At 35.1% G+C, this 21005-nt stretch overlaps 1 protein-coding gene across 1 annotated transcript in view; it reads right to left on the bottom strand.

Annotated features, from left to right (window-relative positions):
* LOC145669118 (uncharacterized) overlaps positions 1-16344 on the bottom strand; it is a 104964-nt gene extending 88620 nt beyond the window's left edge. Inside the window, exon 1 of the mRNA XM_081737459.1 lies at positions 16291-16344. The gene's annotated coding sequence lies outside the window, so the exon portion shown is untranslated. The remainder of the gene's footprint in view (positions 1-16290) is intronic.
* Between the last annotated feature and the right edge of the window lie 4661 nt (positions 16345-21005).

Raw genomic sequence — 21005 nt, 5'->3', positions numbered from 1 at the left:
GTTTTGGACTGGGAAGACGAAAATACTGGAGTTCCAGGCGTGTCAGGTATCTATGTTCAGGTTTCTTGGTACGCTGAATCGAATAAAAGTATCATCAGTCAAATAGGATGAAAAACGTAAAAAATTGTGGCCGTTTGAATTTTCCAAACATTTATAATTTCTACAATTATTAACCGATCGGAACTGTATGTGATAGGCCTATACAGTATATAAGGCGTACCGGTTTTCGTTTTTTAAGTTGAAGATACTATTTTTGCTTATTGATCCATACATTGCGTTTTAATATATGTCACACAACTACACACTGTAGTACTTACGTTTGCAACAATATGTGTTTGTGTTTCATATTATTTTATTTGTTTTTTCTATAGCGCTTTTGCACAGAATATGCCCTTATATTTTTGTTCACATAATAATGTCTCTGTTCCTTTGGCAATATAATTAATATATTTCCATGTCACTTTTTTCATTTTCTACGAGCTAACGACATGATATATTAGCATGTAATGTCATATAATTATGTTCTCCGTTTCAATGGCGTTTGTTATTCCTTAAGCTCCTTTTTCTGGCCCCGGGTAAAAGCTACGTCACTCACCTCAACATTCAACACCACTTTTACTCCACCGTGATGTATCTTCCTTAACGTTTCAATGCAATTTTCAAACATATTCACTCGCAACATAGCCGAAAATTCGCCAAATATCGGAGTACCAACCTTTCCCTTATTCCTCTATATCTCCGGAACGTTTGAGATCGAGAGTTTTTGCCTCTAATGGGTTTAGTTGTATACAAAAACACTTCGTTTGCGCATAAATTCGTCCACAGTTTCGTGTCACACTTGAATCGGTTTCCTCGTCAGTATGATATGCTTATTCCTAAAAAAGAAAAAAAAACTCGATTTAGGGGCCGTTCAAAAATTTTGTAGAACCTGATCCAAAAAGTAATTCTTGGCCAAGATCGCAATCTTTTGATCCATTTTTGGATCATTCGTAAAATTCTTGTTAGATTTAGAAAGTCGAAATTATTTAAGAACACCCATCTCCGTGACTTCTACAGAAAAAAGTTAAAATGTGTTGGATAGTGTTATTTCTCTTATGTTCTTACCACTCGAGTTTCATATTCTTACTTTATTTTCCTCGTCAAATATGACGTCTCCGCACCCAAATATAAGGTGCTCAGGGGACTGTTGTTGCTTGACATAGAAAAATATTTCATTATTTAAAAGTCTCACCTTAGAAAGTGTGGATTTGAAGAGTCTATGTCCTTTTACATCGCTTCTACTCTTTTTTCTTTATTCAAAACTCCCTCGTGGCTAAGCAATTAGCAAAAAAGAGATAAAAGAAATCTGATTTCTGCGTCCCACAGTTATTCCGGCAAGGCTGAGAGAGACGATGATGATGAGAAATGAATGAAATGGTAGAACGAAGAAAGTGGAAGGAAAAGGGAGAACCCCGAGAAAATCCACGTACCCGGTGTTTGTCCAACACAAAGTCCACTTGACGCGAGCTGGGATCGAATTTATTTATATATTTATTGGACACCTATTACAGGAAAAGAATATTCTCATTTACAATAGGCTTACATAATTACAAGTTTTAGAAATATTGAAACACACAACAAAAAGAAAAAATAAAATAAACATGCAATTAATATCACAAACATGAGACAACACAAGTAAGAGATACTGTATATTTGTATTAATTCCTCCAATAAGAAATGCGAATATACAAATAGAACCCAGCCCTTCGTGAAAAAAATGAAACAAAAAACAAATAGAACATAACAATAATATAAATATCCAAAATATAAATGTTGAAATAAGATTTGTCAAAAAGCAGAAATGTTTTCACTTAATAGAAATACTCTTTAAATTCCAAAATGCCATAATCAATGTCAGGTTCGAATTAAAAGTCTCTTATATTCAAAAATTATATTTAAGAGTTTTTACATAGACTGAATAAGGCATAGCAAAATCCAAGTCGACATTCTCCTATATCAGCTTAATCGACAAACTCTCGTAATAGCTGAGTTCAAATGTACCATAGTTTGAGATTTGTTGCAGATGAAAGGTAATCGATTTCTTCTTCTTCTTCTTCTTCTTCTTCTTCTTCTTATTATTATTATTATTATTATTATTATTATTATTATTATTATTATTATTATTATTATTATTATTATTATTATTATTATTATTATATTATTTTGATTTTATATTAAAATTCAATAACTTTAGACACTCTGAACTGTCGACAATTCCGTTCACAAATTTGTAGAGAAAAATTAGCTGAGAGTGCTCGTGTCTAGTTGTCAATGAACTACAACCAAAAATACTCAGAAGAGTTTTGTACGATACCTTAGCTTCATAAGAATTAATACTAAAAACCTTATAATACAGATATCTCAAAAATTTACTTTGGATACGTTCAACCTTCTTAATATAGTTTTTGTAATAAGGAGCCCAGACTATAGAAGCATAATCAAGTCTACTTCTAACAAGGGTATTAAATATTGTTATGAAAGCATGCACATTGGATGAGGAAGTCTCTGCTGTTCCTCATTACAAATCCTAAAAGCTTAAAAGCCTCATTACATACTTTCTCAATATATACATTAAAAGACATCCTATTATTGATGATAATTCCCAAATCATTTACTCTTGCCATCTTTTGCTATTTAAGTTATTAATCTTATAATCAAAACAAGTGGGATTATTCTTTCTTGAAAAGGTTATTGCAATACATTTATTGATATTGAAATGCAGTTTATTTTAAGACTCCAATTATAACAGCTATTTAAATCATCTTGAAGCTTTCAAACACCATTAGGTTCTCTTATTTATCTATACAGTTTCATATCATCGGCGTACAATAAGCAATTTGAATTTCTGAAAACAGACAGCAGATCATTGATAAATAATACAAAAAATAAAGGTCCTAAGTTAGATCCTTGTGGCACACCTGAGTAAACATCAAATAAACTTTGATTATTGAACACCACATATTGTTTTCTGTCTTTTAGGTAAGATGAAATCAATAGAAGAAAATGTTCTAGTAATCCAAAACTAGACAACTTCATAATTAATATATGGTGATCCAATTTGTCGAAAGCTTTTGAAAAATCTGTATAAATTGTATCAACTGAATGATTATTATTGAGGGAATCTGATATATACTGAATGAAAGTAATAAGATTTGTAACTGTTGATCTCCTGGGATAAAAACCATGTTGTTAAATTGATACATATGGTTTAACATGACTAAAAATTTTATTATAAAGGATGTGTTCAAAAACTTTACCTATTATAGAAATTAATAAGATTGGTTTATAGTTTTCTATTGCTGTAGGATTTCCCTTCTTTAATATAGGACGGACTTTGTTAATTTTCCAAACATCAGGATAGAGAGAAGTTTTTAATATGAGATTATAGATGTGACATAGAGGTATCTTCAGAACTTCCCCACATCCCTTAACAATGTACGAAGGAATTAAGTCAGGACCAGAGGATTTAGACGATTTTAACTTTTTAATGCCATTCACATAATCTTGTTCAGTAATGAAATTGATCATTAGACAGTTAGGAACATTTAAGATGGGAGAATAATACCCATTATAATTTGGACTACATGAAGAGTAAACGCTTTTGAAATATTGAGCAAAATTATTGGCAAAGGCAGAATCAGAAGCAAGTATTTGATTATTATATATCATATGACTGACTTCTAAATTGTGATTTTTTTGCTTTTAAGGTAATACCAAAAGCATTTAGGGTTTCTCCTTAAGTTGTTTTCTGATTTCCTTAGATAAAGTTCGTAATCCCTATTAATAAGAGTTTTAGCTCGTTTTCGTAGCTCCTTAAATTTATTCAAATTGTAAACTGAAACATGCATATGTTTTCTATAGTAATTTTTCTCTTTAAGTATACTAACAATTTCCTGCATAAACCAGCAGGAATGACGATGCTTTTTGAATATTTTCTTCTTGGCCACATTACTATCGACAATAACATTTAAAATATTATAAAAGTAATTCACTGCTAGATTAACATCTTTTATAGCAAGTAACTCTGACCAGTTTTGTTGCCTTAAAGAATTATATAAAATAAGGAAATTAGCTTTACTAAGATTATATACAATACTAATAGTATTGTAGTATACAATGCCAAAATTATATACAATCAGGGACTCCGCACACCAGAGGTGAATACTCTACCACTGAGCCACTGCGGCCCTGCTAAGCAGTTAGCATACACGTCTTTGGCGTGGAAAACCCAGGTTCGATTCCCTACGGGAGCTCATGAGGTTCGAATTCCACATTAATCAGCAGATCCACGTCTCATACGTCTCGTATAACCTCGCTGCTTTAAGGGACGCTAAACTCAAAATCAACTCAACCCTTTTTTTAACCAATATTTTTCTGCTGTTATAGAACTGACGAATACAGAGGCTCCATTTGTAACAATACCTGAAGTGTTACCACAGGCGTTGTTAACAAGGCTACCATTATTCTCAATAAAATTATTCTGCAAACTATCAAACCTTTCCCGTATTGCAACGTAGTGTAGTATCCTGTCTCTACAGACACTGAAGCAATAGCTTATCGTGGGTACGATTATTACCTTATAATAAAATAAAAAGTACTTCATTGGAGGTTGTAATCTTTATCAATTATATTTAATATTTTATTTATGGTGATCATTAATCTATTGCATGTCCTTTCAATGTGCGTATTACAGTTTTTTTCATCTAGCCACAGACCTGAATATTTAAATTTTGATAATTTTGGATGTTTTTGCTATCTACTTTGATAAGCGAATTTCTTTGCAGTTTTTCATCTAATAATATACAACCTCTGATACAGGCCCGTAGCCATAGAGGGGCTAGAGCGGGCAATGCCCGCTCTAAAATATTTTTCCCGCTCTAGAAAGACGTTGTCTAGAAGTTTCAAATTGTTTCAGCAAATCCCAAATAGGAAAATCTTGTGATTTTATTTACTAAGTAAAATTGAATTTAGCGCGCATTTACTACTACTAACAAATGAAATTGAATGTAGCGTATATTTCTCCAAAAGCAACAGTTGTTCTTATTGCTAGATATACTCAATAATCTCCCATGTATTACTTTTCCTCATTCCAAGAGTTTGAAGAATCACAACCACGACAAGCATTCAAGACGTTGGACATGATGCCCTTCCAAAGAATACCCATATGAAAATTGACCCGAAAACAGGCTATGTTACATGAATGTGAGTGCCTGGCTTGTACATGTGTAATATTGCAGGTAAAAAGCATTTGTTTTGCTGACTTGACAGTACATGTCCAACGTGTGACTAATTAACGTGTAAAACATACAACATGTCCATGTTCCTTACAGTGCAAGGAAAACGCATCTCTCATGTATGAAACTGGTGATGTCTAGAGAAAACGTACATGTTCCTCTAGAATAGTCAGATACAAAAAAAATCAGTGGGGAATTCGGAAGTTTTGTTTATTGTAAAAGCGACAACAATGCTGTTTTTCAAGTGATTTCAGTCTTTGCGTGGAGCACCCACGAAAATAAATCAATGATTGCAAAATGTTTCTAAATAGCAGTTTGCATCGACTCACTTTGTGTTTTCTGAGTGGCCCCGAACCATTTGTTTCACGATTTGTTTACAAATATACGGAATGAAGAGAACGTCAATTCCTTATATGCACTCAAAGAAAAAAATCTAGACGGCAGCAGAACACCGAACCTATTATTTTAAAAAGATTTTGTCACACACCATTATAATTGCGCGCAATAATAAGTAGCAGAGTGCTTAGCGAATTTCCAGAAGGAAACAAAAAGAGCACAAAATGAACTACAGGCAAATGTACCTCGCCAGACGTTTCCAATTACTGTACTGACTATTATAACGCCATAAATATGAAGCAGGCATCCATCAAGTCATTTTTTGGTGCAAAAGTTATCGAAAATGAAACTAATTCAGAAGCAGGGTCATCTGTATCAACATGTGTAGAAGGTCAGGAAGAAACTAAACGCCAAACATCTGATTTCCACCATGTTAGTGTTGTTTTCTCCATGTATCAGACCTTGGCGATGTAAAAATTCTATTGGGTTTTCAATATTCCCAAGTACAATTTCCTCGTAGGGGGATAAGCGCCCCACCTTTCCCCCCTGATGGGCGCCCTTGTATATATATATACAAATTTGTATATATATATATACAAATGATCAAAAATGACGATATTAGTGTCGAATCCATAGTTTTGGGGCTGCCTTGATGAATAGTAACATTTCCGATGCTGTTTAAATCCAAATTCAGGCTCGCAACTTGGGTAGGAAAAAATATATAAAAATGACTGAAATGGCCGATTTAGTGTCAAATCTATAGTTTTCGGGGTCGCTGAGATGAGCAGTGACATTTCCGATGCCGTTTAAATCCAAATTCATCCCCGTAACTTGGGGGCAGGAAGATCTATAAATATGATCGAAATTGACCGATATTAGTGTCGAATTCATGGTTTTTGGGGTCCTGAGATGAACATTAACATTTCCGATGCCATTTAAATCCAAATTCAGCGCTTACAACTTGGGGGAGGGACAAGGGGAGATATATAAAAATGATCGAAAATGGCCGATATTAGTGTCCAATCCATATTTTTCGGGATGGCTGAAATGAACAGTGATACTTCCGATGCCGTTTAAATCCAAATTCAGCCCCCATTAGTACCCCTAAAGGGGTAAGGTGACATGTAAATGTAATTGAAAATGACCGATACTAATGTCGAATCATGGTTTTTCGGGTCCCTAAGTTCATTAGTGACAATTTTTGTGCTCCTTATACCCTAAATGAAACGTATACTCCCCGTGTGAAGAACGGATATTCTGCTAGTCTTTAATAATAACGAACGGAAGTTTCACATGTTATATTTTTAATATATTTGTCGCTGCTCAAATTTACACGTGTATGTGTATATATATAAATATAATCTCTCTTTTTGAGTTGTTCGAAAAATATACAAATAATATAGAGGGATTTTATCAGAAATCTGAAAACTAAAAAGTAAAATTTAAAGCTGTTGCCTTAAGTATTTTTCCAGCTAGCGAAATACATTGTGCATATGCTGCAGACACATTACAACAAATAAGATTAACATCAGGGGAAGAAATAGTTTGTAAATTATATTTTCCGGGTTTTGCCAATATTTCCGAACAAAAGATTTTTCTAATGGGTTCAAAATTTCCGGAAATTTTACACAGTACTAGCAAGATATGTATCTCCATAAAATATATATTTAATTTTAACGTACTAGTATTAACTAAAATGATTCTGGCCCTGTTATTTTAACACTTCCCTGCCATAGAACGGTAAATTTATAAGATTATTTAAGATAATTTAAATACGTCTATATTAATTAATCTAACTAGGATTATATTTTAGTATATTTTGTAGTCATAATTCCATTCTATCACGGAAATTTTACACTAGTTAAGTTACTTAGGTAATCTACCAAATATATATGTATATATATATATATATATATATATATATATATATATATATATATATATATATATATATATATATATATATAACATTTCACATGTAGCTCAGAAAATAGGATACTAGGTCCGAGAAGCAAAGGCGCCGATTGCTCTGTAAATTTGTGAGGAGGGCAACCAGACGCAGAAGGCTTATATGAGCATAGGCGCCAACTTGAAGAAAATATTGGGGGGCCGAAACGATGAATAAATATATTATCATATTCAACCTTTTTCCATCAACTGCTCGATGAAGACCCAATACCTCCCCCCCCCTTCCTACCCCAGATCTAGGCAAGCTGCATCCGCTCTACTGCGAAATTCACGACCTAAGTCAAATTTGCTTAAGGGCATTACAACAAGTTCAAACTTTGGGAACTTCACTGCAAGTTTGCGCACCACATTGATCTTCACTTGTAATATCAGTGCTACCAGAGTGTTGGTTGAAGCTTCAGTGCTCTATTAAACACGTTTCAAATGACGTTTTCTATCGAATACGAAGGCTGTTCCTAATATTGAAAAGGCACGACGAAGTTTACGACAGAAATTGTTGCTCCTCTTTGTTAAATTTTCCTCGACTGGATTATATTGAGGGTCGAGGACCGCATCTTTAAATATTGGGGGGGGGGCAAAAGTGTCCTGCCCCCCAAAGTCGGCGCCTATGTATATGAGGATATTAAGACAAATTGCATTCATATTATAACAAATATTGTATATTCACAAATACAATGAGGGGGCACACATGAGCTTTGGAGGTCTCCAGCATCGGCGCCCTTGTCCAGAAGCCTCCCTTCTGACTACCTGGAACCAATTCATTAAACATTATAACAAATTTAATCTAAGTACCATACTATTATCTGGCCAAAATATCAAAGGTAATTTTATGTTCCATGTTTCTAAATTAAACAAAGTGTGTATCTGACCTCATTATTCAACTACGTAACAATGTTGTACTATTGGCGGCAGATGTGTCTGTTTTTATACTCTTTCTTCTCAGCTCAACATCAACAAACAATACCGGTACTGTAGATTCCTGCAGAGGAGAAGAAATAAGTCTTCTGTGTTTTATATACGGGAGTACAAGGATGCTTGTGGGCTAACAAAATTTTAAATAACTAATTTTTCGTAAATTACATAAAAATTGAGTGGGTTAGAGGAGCCCCCTCTTTTGGGGATTATCTGTAGTCTAAAATAACTTGAAATTCCTAGAAATCACAGTATTGATTTTCAGACGTAGCGATATGTCGATCGCTAACCAAAGAGGACACAGCTGGGGAGGTTCCATGTCCCTGTCCTACTTGGTCTTGATCTTGTATGCATCGGCCAAGTAATTGTCCGGGAATTTTATCCGGAGGATTTGGTTCAAACTCCGCCTCCGGTCTCCCTCCAATTCCAAATATGGAACGATGGTGTCCACAACACCTCCCATTTCGTCGCAAAAAAAACGTCATATTTGGTGGTCAGCGGGTCGAAATCCTCAACAAAACGTGTCCAGAGGTCAACCACACTTGCGGATAACAATCCCGGTAGTAATCCTGATGTTTAAGCAAAAGTTGCATAGCACCATCCAACTGAAGACACGGAAGGTACACAGTTCAGCGAGTTGTGTCTTCGTTATCGACGACCGAAACAAGAAATTCCGAATCAATACTTCATCATTCTTCAGAAGTGCAAACATACAGAGAAGTCAGGACGGACAGGAGAATGATGATGGAACAAGAATTTGGAAATAACAAGCTTTGCTGAGAAGTTTTGCTTGAGAAGGGCATTTGCCTAATGTCCAGAGTTTGTTGTTAACAGAAAAAAAATACAGCATGCTCTCCGAGCCTTAGGACAACAATAATTATGAATTTTAAAAAGTATAAATGAAAATCTTCTTTATCCGAAATGCTACTAAGGGTTGAACCTGAGGACTCAAAGTGGGTCTCGCAACAGTACGTTTTCTTTGGCAGTGATGTAACATATGACAAACTACTGCTTCCATCGTGCTCAACGACTAATTGACTTCATTCAGGCAGCAGTGTCGTCCCTCCCGATAACGCAAGACTATCGCCGAAATTACTTTCAATGTTCTCATTATCTATAGCATCGTCCTTTATCATTCATGTGTTAACCTCTTCTCCACATAGCTGAGTTTTAATCTGTTCTACGAGACGTTCCTCCCTCATTGAGGTTTCCTGCCAGATACCGAACACATCTGCTAGCAGTTTCAAACTACAGTTTGTCATTTTTGTACACATAAAGATGCACGTTTACTTTATCAGCCCCCAAAGTATCAGCACACTCTGCTTCCATTAACACTACCTGATCTTCGCGATCGAATGCTCACACAGAAATACCTTCCTACCACCAAACTACCAACACTAATTCCGTCTCATGTCTTTACATGCCACGCTCCCTGAATGCCCACGCTCTCTCTGATCCATAGCACTTCACATTACACCACCTTTCTTCCTTTTGTAGCATACGTCAGCTGGATTTGTTTACATTTCCGCGCCAACTGTGTGGTGCTTTCTTCCTGCTGTATTATAGGTAATGAAACATTCAATACAAAATCTTATTGTTCTGGTTCCATACACTATTTCCGTTTAGGACAGCCTTCCGTTGCATTTTTGAAACCGAAAATCGATTTCCAGATATTAGGTTTTCAAAAACCCGGAAATGTCATTAAATACGAACACCACTATTGTACACCATTTTAGACAAAACAAGGTCCTTATTTCGCCTAAAATAGTGGGTGCAAGTCTAGTCATTTATCTGTCATAACAGATGAAATAATTGGTTAGGCGAAGCGATATGGCATGCTGTATACCAGTGGCGTATGCACAATTTCAAGGGTAAGTTCAAACACCCATGTTCATATCGATAATTTTTAAATAATAATAGCAGCTTAAACGTGTATTATTGTTCATGTATGTTATATAATGTAGCCACATATCATAATAACTAATAAAGCTTGATTTCGAAAAACTAAATATTATATTTAGGCAATCTATTTTTCAAAACTAAAAATAGTGTTTGCCCCGAGACAGATATTTATTTCTGAGTGATTATTGCTTAAGAAAAATTTATAAAAATTAGACTATTTCTTTTAGACGAGACGAGACCTTTTAGATGCTGTCTCGTGCCGTATCTTGTCTTGATAACTCAAGACGAAATAGGATTCTCTCGTATCATTTTGAGTTCCACGAAGCGCCTCTCGTCTGGAATAATCTCAATTTCGGGACGAGATTCGAAACAAATTTCATTTCGTGTGCTTTTCTAGCATAGAGTAAACTTTATATAACTAGATAGTGAAGTTATTACTACAGTATGTACTTGAATAGAAGCACTCAAAATCCGCCTTATGCTATCTGTATCTGTCAATAGCCATAAGCTGCAATGAAATAAAAACTTGTAATGTTCACTTGGCAAAGTTTATATGTATTTACTATTCAGTGTCTCAGGTCCCAGGAATCATATCTCTGATCAAGCTCAATTCGGATTCTAGTATTTTTACAGTAATCATTTTCATAGCCTTTTTTGTTTTGACCGTCATAGTGATTGCCTGTTTCTAAATTTCGTAACTTTCTCACCAAAGAAGAATGTTGTGCTTCTTGCCCTAAAATAACTTTTCTTGCTTACGGGCACAAAGTCAGTTAAATGAGACTGGGTACATACACTCCCTAATACATATTAATCATTATTGCATGTAAATTGCGCACTATTATTAGAGGTCCAGAGTTAGGGTTTCAAGTTAAACTACTGCAGTAGAACGACAATTTATTACCCAACAAAACTTTGAAAGTAAAATTATCCACAATAATTCCGCCAATTTCATTACAGCACTCAAGAGTAGTAACTATTGTGGATATATCGGGATAATTTATAGAAAAGTGAAAGCACAATTACTAAGATATATATATGCTAAAGGAAACACCTGAAAGATGCAAACATACGGTTGGTTGTGATTGGCTAAAACCAGAAAATGTGAACAAACTCTCATGTCTGATTGTCCACAAGTTATTCACGTTATTTAAAGAGAACTTCTAAGAATACTTTTTTTTTTAAATATACAGTAGAGCGTCGATTATCCGAACGTCGGTCAACCGAACGACCGCTTAACCGAAATGTGTACTCGCTCGCACCTGTTACTCTCCCACCCTACCGTCCATCATCCCCCTCACTCCCAAACCAAGTTCCCCACAGTAGTCGCCGCACTGAGCCACCGCTGGCGGAACATTGCTCCAAATGGGGCCTTCATAAGGCGCTGCTGACCGGCCAAGTCGCCAGTCGCTGTGTTTCAACAATCAGCACACTTCTGTCGGTTTGGCACTGGCTGTAGAAGTAGCCGCAGTATCAAAGCTGTTCACAGCAACAGCTGCGCCAGCTTAGAGTTGAGGCGTGCCGCTCCGAGCATGGCAAATAAACATGTACAGTTCGATTATCCGAACAAACCAGCTTTCCGAACACCCATGTCCCCCAATTACTTCGGATAATCGACGCTCTACTGTACTTTTTTTAACAATTTTCCAATTACTAATTGCCAAACAGTTACTCAAGATTAAAATATAATATTCTTCCTTCTTTGCTAGTATAAAATTGATTACGACTTAGAATTAACCATTGATCAACTTTCAGCTTCAGAATTTTGCACAAAAACACTGATATTGATCTAGCCACCCTGAATGAGGGTTTTCTGGGTTTTCCTCATTCACACCCGGTAAATGCCGGGGTGGTACCTAACTTATAGGTCCCAGGCCACTTCCTTCTTTCCCCAAACCTTTCTTCCTTCCCTTTCCCCGGATAGTGTGCTCGCCGAGAGATGTCATCCCTCAAAACGTGCCGAAAGACCAGAAACCTAAATCCTAACCTAACCTAACTGATATTGATCACAGTTTTGCGCTGTTATGAGCAACTTTAGGAAATATTTGTATGAAATATGGCTCTGAATGTACACAAATTCCACATGAACTAAAATTATAGCGAATAACAATAGTCGCATTTTTATGCATTATATTTAAAAAAAAAAGATTGAAACTGGAATGAAACTGAAATATTAGAAAAATGCAAGAGACCCTACAATAACTTCTGTATCTGTGGAAGAATGATTATAGCTATCCAATTTTGACACAAACTATGTATTTTCTTCAACATGGCAACCATTCTTTAATATCAGATATTTGAAAAAAAAAATGCAAATTCAAAATTACTTTTGAAAAATATTCATCGTTCAAAGAAAGGGACAAAACAGGTAAGGACGCTACACAATCTAACAAATATGAAGCAGCAGCAGCTATAAAATTTGGTGTTTTTCTTTCACCTCAAATATAATGTCTAATATAGGCCTTTATTAATTCTCGGAACAAATTATAGACGAGGCAAGGTCCGGGCTATACGGTGGAATCATCAAAACTTCCCAAGCAAGTTCCGTTAATTTGTTCCGAGTCATCAAAGATCATCCGAGAATTGGCCAACAGAAAGGAAGTTGTGTTCCATTATGACAATGCGCGGCCACAGACAGTTTTTCGACGATAAACCATCGAAGTTCTACACTGATGAAATTATGGAGCACCCCAAAAATGGCAAAAGATCATAGATAATAATGATCAATATGTACTCGATTAAAATAAAGAATTTTTTTGTTAAAAAATGTACTGAAAACCGCGGAGACTTTTTATATGTCCCTATCTATCTATCTATCTATCTATCTATCTATACACACACACACACACACACACACACACATATATATATATATATATATATATATATATATATATATATATATATATATATATATATATATATATATATATATATATATATGGCTCTGTATGTTGTATATATACACACACAGGGTGTTAATGAACTATACCGACAAACTGTAAGAGGTGATTCCTCACATCAAAATAAGAGAAGAGCTCCTCCGTAGCTAAGCGTTTAGCGTAGGCGCCTTTGGTGTGGGTTCGATTCCCGGCGGGTGCTCGTGTGGTTCGGATTCCACGTTAATCAGTAGGTCTACATCTCACATAGCCTCGCTGCTGAAAGGGACGTTAAACTCAATATCAACTCAACTCAAAATAGGAGAAAAAGTTCATATGGGATTGGCGAAAAGTGCATAGTTTCGGAGCTAGGGCTGTCCAAAATCGCGGAAAAGCTAAATTTCAATAGGCCCCATTTCGAATTCCAAAAACTGTGGATGGTAGTTCTTATCAACGTAAAGGAAGACATACATACACAATCCAAAAGTGCATATTTCATCAATTGTCAATAGGTGTAGAGGGTATTCCCTACGGGATGTAATTATGCTCTCAATAGAGTTTTCAGAAATACCATGATTTCAAGAAGGGTCCAACGTATAGGCAGGAGGTAAGGAATAGTATACCACATATACTATTTTTTAGTTGTGATATGTCCTTTTATTTCAGTTGAAGATGAAGGAAATGTAATTTTAAAAGCTTTTTAGTTTTTTTTTCTTTTTTGTTTTTGTTTGGAATTCAAATAGAGCCAGGGACGTCTTTAACCTTAGACTATAGTTGATTCAAGGAACGTTCAGTACCTCATGTAAACAAATACACGTGGTGATTGTTTAATTTTGTTGGTTAAAGAGCCTAGAAACGTTAATGCGGAAGAAGCAAATAGTCCATTGTTACGTAAGCTGTTTTTCAATATTTTTGTTGCTTATAAGGCTCATTACCAGAAATTCAATTTCTTTACAATTAAATAACAGAAAGAATATTGTATCTAAGAACTAAATTGAATTAATGCAATAAAAGAGAATACGCATGCGTAGAAAGTGGCTTTGACCCACCTTAAGCGCGAATCACAATTTACAATATGGCCGCGTTGCGGGAATATGTAAAACATCGACAGGGTACAAGCACGTGCTTCTCGAAAGAAGCGCTGACCAATAGCCAATCATCCGATGACTGGCGGAGTAATACAATTCTGCAATGTTTACATCAGGATCAGAAGGTTCGTTGAATGAACTTTTAGGTCTCAGTACTTTCACAGAATAACAAGTTGAATATTATTACAGGCAAATGTCACGACGGGCAATCACCGCGTCGGGCGAAAGCTATGCAACGTTTTCATCCCCCGTGTATCAATATACTTCCCCGGAATGAAAAAGAAATTGTCACAAAGTCAGTCTGTTATTTGGTCACAGTCTAGAATGAATCCTATGTAAAACTTCACTGAAACGCTAAAAATCACCGAGGCGAGGAGTTATAACATAAGAGTTCGCCTTTAGCATTCGAAAAGTTCACAATTTAAACCCTGTATTCGCACATCGTATTGAAATTTCTTCAATTTTTCTAGCCTAAAAGGAGAATGCTAGGACAGTACTCTTAAACTGTGGTTCTCAACCTTATTCCTATCACGATCTCCATATTATTACATCCTTTTGTCAGCGACTTCTTATGATTTCTGGTTTGTAATAAGCTTCTGTGGGATTTTTAATATACCTATTCTGGAGATCTCACGATATCTTATCTGTCTATTTCTATAATAGTAAAATCCATTTCTCGTATATAGTGGGTACAGTAATTTTCCTAACAGCGAGTGCATTAAAACCAAATTTACCCAATTCATTCATATTACAAATATCGAAACCGATCCTACGTTTCAAAATGGAGGCCGTTTGAAAATTTTAAAACTTCATAACTTCCTTAATTTGGGTCATATGATGAACAAAATAAAGTGATTTCTAATTTTGGTTGAAAAAAAAAACTTGGACAGTTCTTTAAAAAATTATTGAGTATTTTAAATGACTTGATAAGTTGGAACCAACATTGCTGTACGAGTGAAATCATATCATGCTCAGGTATCTCATTAGCTTTCAATTTCAATTCTATTTCAATATGCAGGTTTTGTTGGATTTGTATTTCTCTGCTATTTCAATATGCAATTCTCATTAGTTTCATATCGTACCTCTTTCACTTAAATTGAGTTTTAAACAACTCTGTATCTGTTGAAATTGTTAAGTAGACTTTTTTGTTCTCAACAGTATGTATAACAATAAAAATATAACTCTCAGAACCAAATTCAAAATAATATTTTAAAATGTTTTCCAGTATTAGATTCTAATTACGTATATTTATCGCTTCCGCTTATCTTCGAGACCCCCAGATTGAGAAACCTTTCTCTAAAGAATTACATCCAAGTTCTATTTCAGTTACACTGGTACGAGTCAACCAACTATAATTCATGTTTCTTTCATATAGATAGAAATTAATAAATGTATATCACCATAAACTATTTCAGTTGACCATGTGATCGAAAGTTAACAATATACTGGTAGCCTTCTTAGTAAATTTCCTTGTTCCATTGACATTTCTTCTGCAGTGTATAGTAGTTTTACAACTATATTTATAATTATGCTAATAAAGAAATGAGTAAATATACACAATTTAGCGATATACTTTTTCCACTCCAACCTCTGGTGCTCGGGGTCCCGGGTTCGATCCCAGCCCCCGCCAAGTGAACTTTGTGGTGGAGAAACACCGTGTGCGTGGGTTTCCTCGGGGTTCTCCCGTTTCCTCCCACTTTATTCATTCCACCATTTCATTCATTACTCATCATCACCGTCTCCTTTAGCCTAACCGGCATAACCGTGGGACGTAAAACTCAAAGATTTCATTTCATTTTTTTTCCACTCCAACCTATAGGTTTTCTATTCAATTTCAACAAATTGTGATACTACATAATCCTTCATAATATATTGTTCAGATTTGGTAAATCGCTTAATTAATATTAGCATGTTGGTCTTTAAAAATGTACTTACTTGTGATATCTTGAACACCACTCGTAAACTCACACACTAAAAAATCGAGATGAAATGTGTTCTTAAATAATGTTCATTTCTATTACATTTGAAGTTACGCAACATCGCCATATTTAGGGCGTCAGATTTGTTGCTTTGTAGTACCCTTTCACAGAAAGGAACAAAAGATTGAACGAAAACATAAATACCTGGCTTTTGTTAGTCAATATGATGGGAGGTGTGTCTTTTGCTTAAAAGAATTCTGTAAGCAAGGCCAGAGGAAAACATACATCCTGTATACCAGTTTTAAATATGACAACCGAACAATTTGTTACATAGAAGATTGTTTTGTAAGAGCTGTTTTTCCTCCTGCACATGTCTTTCAACGAGAACTGTTGCACCCAATGAGGTCTAACGGTTTACAATTCTGTAGTAGTTCATTCATCAGAGTAGTTGCTTTACTGCAGTTATTAATTCAATGTCATTTCACATTGACATTGAACTAGGTTAACAGGCAATGGAAAGATGTTCTTAAAATTAATGACAACCAAATATCAAGCCACAAGATATTCAAATTTGAAAAATGAAAATTTGTAATATTTCTAAAGTGAAGGAATCAGTAAATTAAGCACCTACAAAACTTGTTAAGATCTATCCATCTAAGACCATCTACGGCTTTCCTTTGACGCATTAAGCAGAAATTCGTATGATACATTAAAGTTGGTTTAAAGGGACAAGTTTTGCCGATAGATGGCAGTACAGTCTTCGTATCTCTTCCATGTATTCTTTTACCGTTCACGAAAATTCACGATTTCTCTTTCAAATTTCAACCTACAGACTTCAAATTTTTAGAAAAGAAACTTCATAATCTATCGAAGGCAATAATCCGTGCAGATTTTTTATTTAGAAATTTCTTCATTGTTGAAATGGCTTGATTGTTGAAATGGATATCCAAACCTTTAACAATGGAACTGTTTCAACAATGAATAAAATTCTGAATAAACAATCGGCACGGATTGTTCCCCTTAATAGGTTATGAAGTTCCTTATCTAAAAATTTGAAGCCTCTACGTTGAAATGTGTAAGAGAAATTGTAAATTTCCGTGAAAGGTAAAAAATACACGGGAGAGATACGAAGACTGTAGTGGCATCTATCGGCAAAACTTGTCCCTTTACACTAACCTTAAGCAAAGCTACATATCAAATGGCATTTATCGTTAACATGTTCAGAAGTTTCAAGGTTGGGTATTGCTTGTCGCATTATACCTAAGAGATGAACAAGAAACTATAATAAACAAATAATAAAATAATATAATTACATTTAAATATATTTCTATTTTTCTCAAAATTGATTTCACTGGTCACCCTAATGCACTATTCCGTATCTATCCAATTGAAATTCAAATCTCTCCCACAATGCAACAAAAGTGATATCAGCGATACTGCCGGCCAAAGTCATAAATAACAGCATCGCCTGCTACTGACAGTAAGCTAATTGACGAGAGTAATGCTCCCCGAAGTACGTTTTTTCCACTGTAGCCACTTGTTTTACGCGTTATCCTAGCCAGTTGTTTTAAGTTGGTCACAAAATTTATATCATGGAGTACAAGGGGAACAAAACGAGCCCTGCGGGGCTTCTAACCCGTTCCTACTACTACTTATCTGCACAAAAGTAAGTAAATCACTTTTTTGAGTATTATTTTCATTTTATTTTAATTTAAAAAGTGTTATAAAAATGTAAAAAAAATGTAAAAAGAAAACTTTCCTCGGGCCGGGTTTGAAATCACGCCAAAAAAATTTCCGTTACCAGCATATAGCGCTAGCCCAATCGGCCACGAAGACCGACAGCAACGACCGTTTGATTTCTGCTATTTGAATGCAATGGGTGGCAAGAAATGGATAACGCCAACCAATCAGAACTGTGTTTTTCGTTCCTACTTTCGAGAGCATTACTCTCCTGAGCTAGTCCTGCTAATTGTGTCATTTTCAAATGCTATCAGACTCACTCGAACTGAATGATTTGATTCGTTCTTGCTTTTAGTAGTTTGTAGTACCCAACTGCTTTGAGTGGCGGCGCTACAATCTCCACTCACGTTACTTAGTTTCAGCGGGAAGAGAAGCTGAAACCTCTTATACTATATCCTTACTCTATGATTGATTTTAAGTTTTGTGTTTAAAAAAAAAAAAAAAAGACACAAAATAATTAAAATCTGAAATCAAAAAAGGCTTTTATATATTGATACATAAAAAGCATAATTAAATATTAAAAATATATTAGAAAGTTTAATGTTAAGTTTATTTCTATTTTCAAATTAATTATATTTTATTAAATCTCATTAGCAATTTTTATATGTTTGTAGTTTTCCAAAATTGATGGGAGGGATTTCTGGAGGGAATTTTTAAAGTATTCTCCCATTTTTTCCTGTTCAAGTACCTTATGGGCCCTAATACATAGCACCTCTGGAAAGCATCGTTCATGCCGAAGAGAATGAACTATAAACCATGACTTTGCAATGAACAGTGTTGATGCAATAGCCATTTCACTGCGAATCTAAAATTTTCTTTATAGTAACAGGGTTAATGGGCTCCAGGGACTTACTCCGTTGTCCATGGCACCTAATTTTTTGTGCATGAACATATAACTTATTTTTTATGTTTATAGAATGGGCTAGGTTTGATTTGGATGTCCGGATGACAGGTTCATGTCCGTTCCTTGTAAGAACAGGTGCTATCTTCTCTCTTAGCTCTCTATTCAAACCGGAAGTGCCAAAAATCGGCTACTTCCGGTTTTAAGAATAATCGCCTTAGAATAAAAGAAGATGTAATAGATAGCGAGAATTCATGTTCTGTAATCAATCAAGCATTCCGAAAATATATTCTATCTATAATGTCGTCTCTCTACTGAAATCGGAAATGGAAAAATCAACCATTTTTGGTTTTAACGTTGTTTGTGAAAAGGGTAACAAATAGTGAGAAACGGTTGTATGTTATCGATTAAGCGTCCCAAGAGTACGTTCCGTCTTCACTCTAATCTCTGTATAAAAAACCGGAAGTGGTAGAATATGAATCACTTCTGGTTTAAACGTTGATCTCTATGGCGTACAAAGAGTAAAAGATAGAGAGGAAAGTATTTTCCTGCAATCGACTAATCTTAACAATACATTTCATTTACATCCACAACTCTCTATTTAAGCAGAAAATGATTGAAATGCACTACAACTTTCAATATTTGCTACATAAAGCAAAAATGCTAAAAGATACTGTGAAGCGGTTTTATTCAATCTATTTAGCGTTCTAAGAATAGGTACCGATTTCTCTCTTAACGTCTATTCAAACCGGAAGTGTTAGAAATCAACTACTTCCGGTTTTAAGGACGATCGCCTTAGAATATATAAAAGATATATTAAAGGCAAGGGGCCATTTCCTGTAATCAATTCGGTATTCCCAAAATATATCCCACCTCTACTCTATTCTCTCTCTACTGAAATCAGAAGTGGCAGAAATCAACCACTTCCGGTTATAACGTTCAGTATTATAGAGTGAAAACGGGAACAAATAACGACAAACGGTCTTCTGTAACCAGTTACGCGTCCCAAGAATATATTCAATCTCCAGTCTAATCTCTCTAATAAAACCAAAAATAGTGAAAAATCTGCTACAAGTCTTGGTTTAAATAGTAATTGAGTAGATATCACACCATAGAAAGTAATCTCCTTCGCATAATGTTCATGTGACACTGCTACTCGTCACACACACAGGCACAACACCGACAACGTCTGGGAGGTGTTTCCTGACACCAAGATAAAACAAAAAGTATAGACCAACCTGGGTGCATAAATGGTTCCTTTCGAAGTTATAGGCTGCCGAAAACATAAAAAAAATGAACTTTAAAGATCCTTACCTCCAATACTATGGGACCAATCGTAGTCAGGTCAAGACTTCACTTAGGAACTAATATATGCCCTATCCAAAAATACATGTTTCAGAATCCTGTGATACTCACGCAACAATTTTTAAAGATTCAGTTTGCCTACGGGCATACAAGTTGAAGTACTTACCAAGTACTCTATAAAAATTGTTGCACAAGTACCGCAGGATTCTAAAACATGGATTTGGATAGCGCACATATTATTTCCTAACTACGATAGGTCCCATAGTTTTGGAGCTATGGTCCTTTAAACTTCATTTTTTATGTTTTCTGCAGTCTATAACTCCGAAAGGAAGCATTTGTGCACCCAGGTTGGTCTATACTTTTTGCCTTATCTTGGTGTCAAGAATCACCTCCCAAACGTTGTGAGTGTTGTTTTGAAACACCCGATATATATATATATATATATATATATATATATATATATATATATATATATATATATATATATATATATATATATATATATACCGTGTGCGTCATTTATAATGTCAAACCTTGATGACGGAGAAACCAAAAAAGAGAGAGAAGCGAAACTTTGCACGAGGCAACTATACAAAGGGGCACATTGGTAGACGTATTATTTGATATCACCGGATGAACAGTGTTGCCAACCCAATATAAAGTTATGATTTTTTAAATGGAACGACCTAAATTGCATTTCATAATTGAATTCAACATTAAAAAGGAAGACGAAAGATATGCCACCCGCAGGTCAGTGTTGCAAACTTCTCGAGAAATAACGTTAAATATGTGTCATATTTAAACGCGTTTTGCACACACAGGGAGTGAGGTAATACTAGTTTTGC

Source organism: Thermobia domestica, chromosome 13 (genome assembly GCF_964235325.1).
Source record: "Thermobia domestica chromosome 13, izTheDome1.hap1.1, whole genome shotgun sequence".
Lineage (NCBI taxonomy): Eukaryota > Metazoa > Arthropoda > Insecta > Zygentoma > Lepismatidae > Thermobia > Thermobia domestica.
Note: the sequence above shows the minus strand (reverse complement) of the source record. Positions and strands in the feature narration are given on the sequence as shown.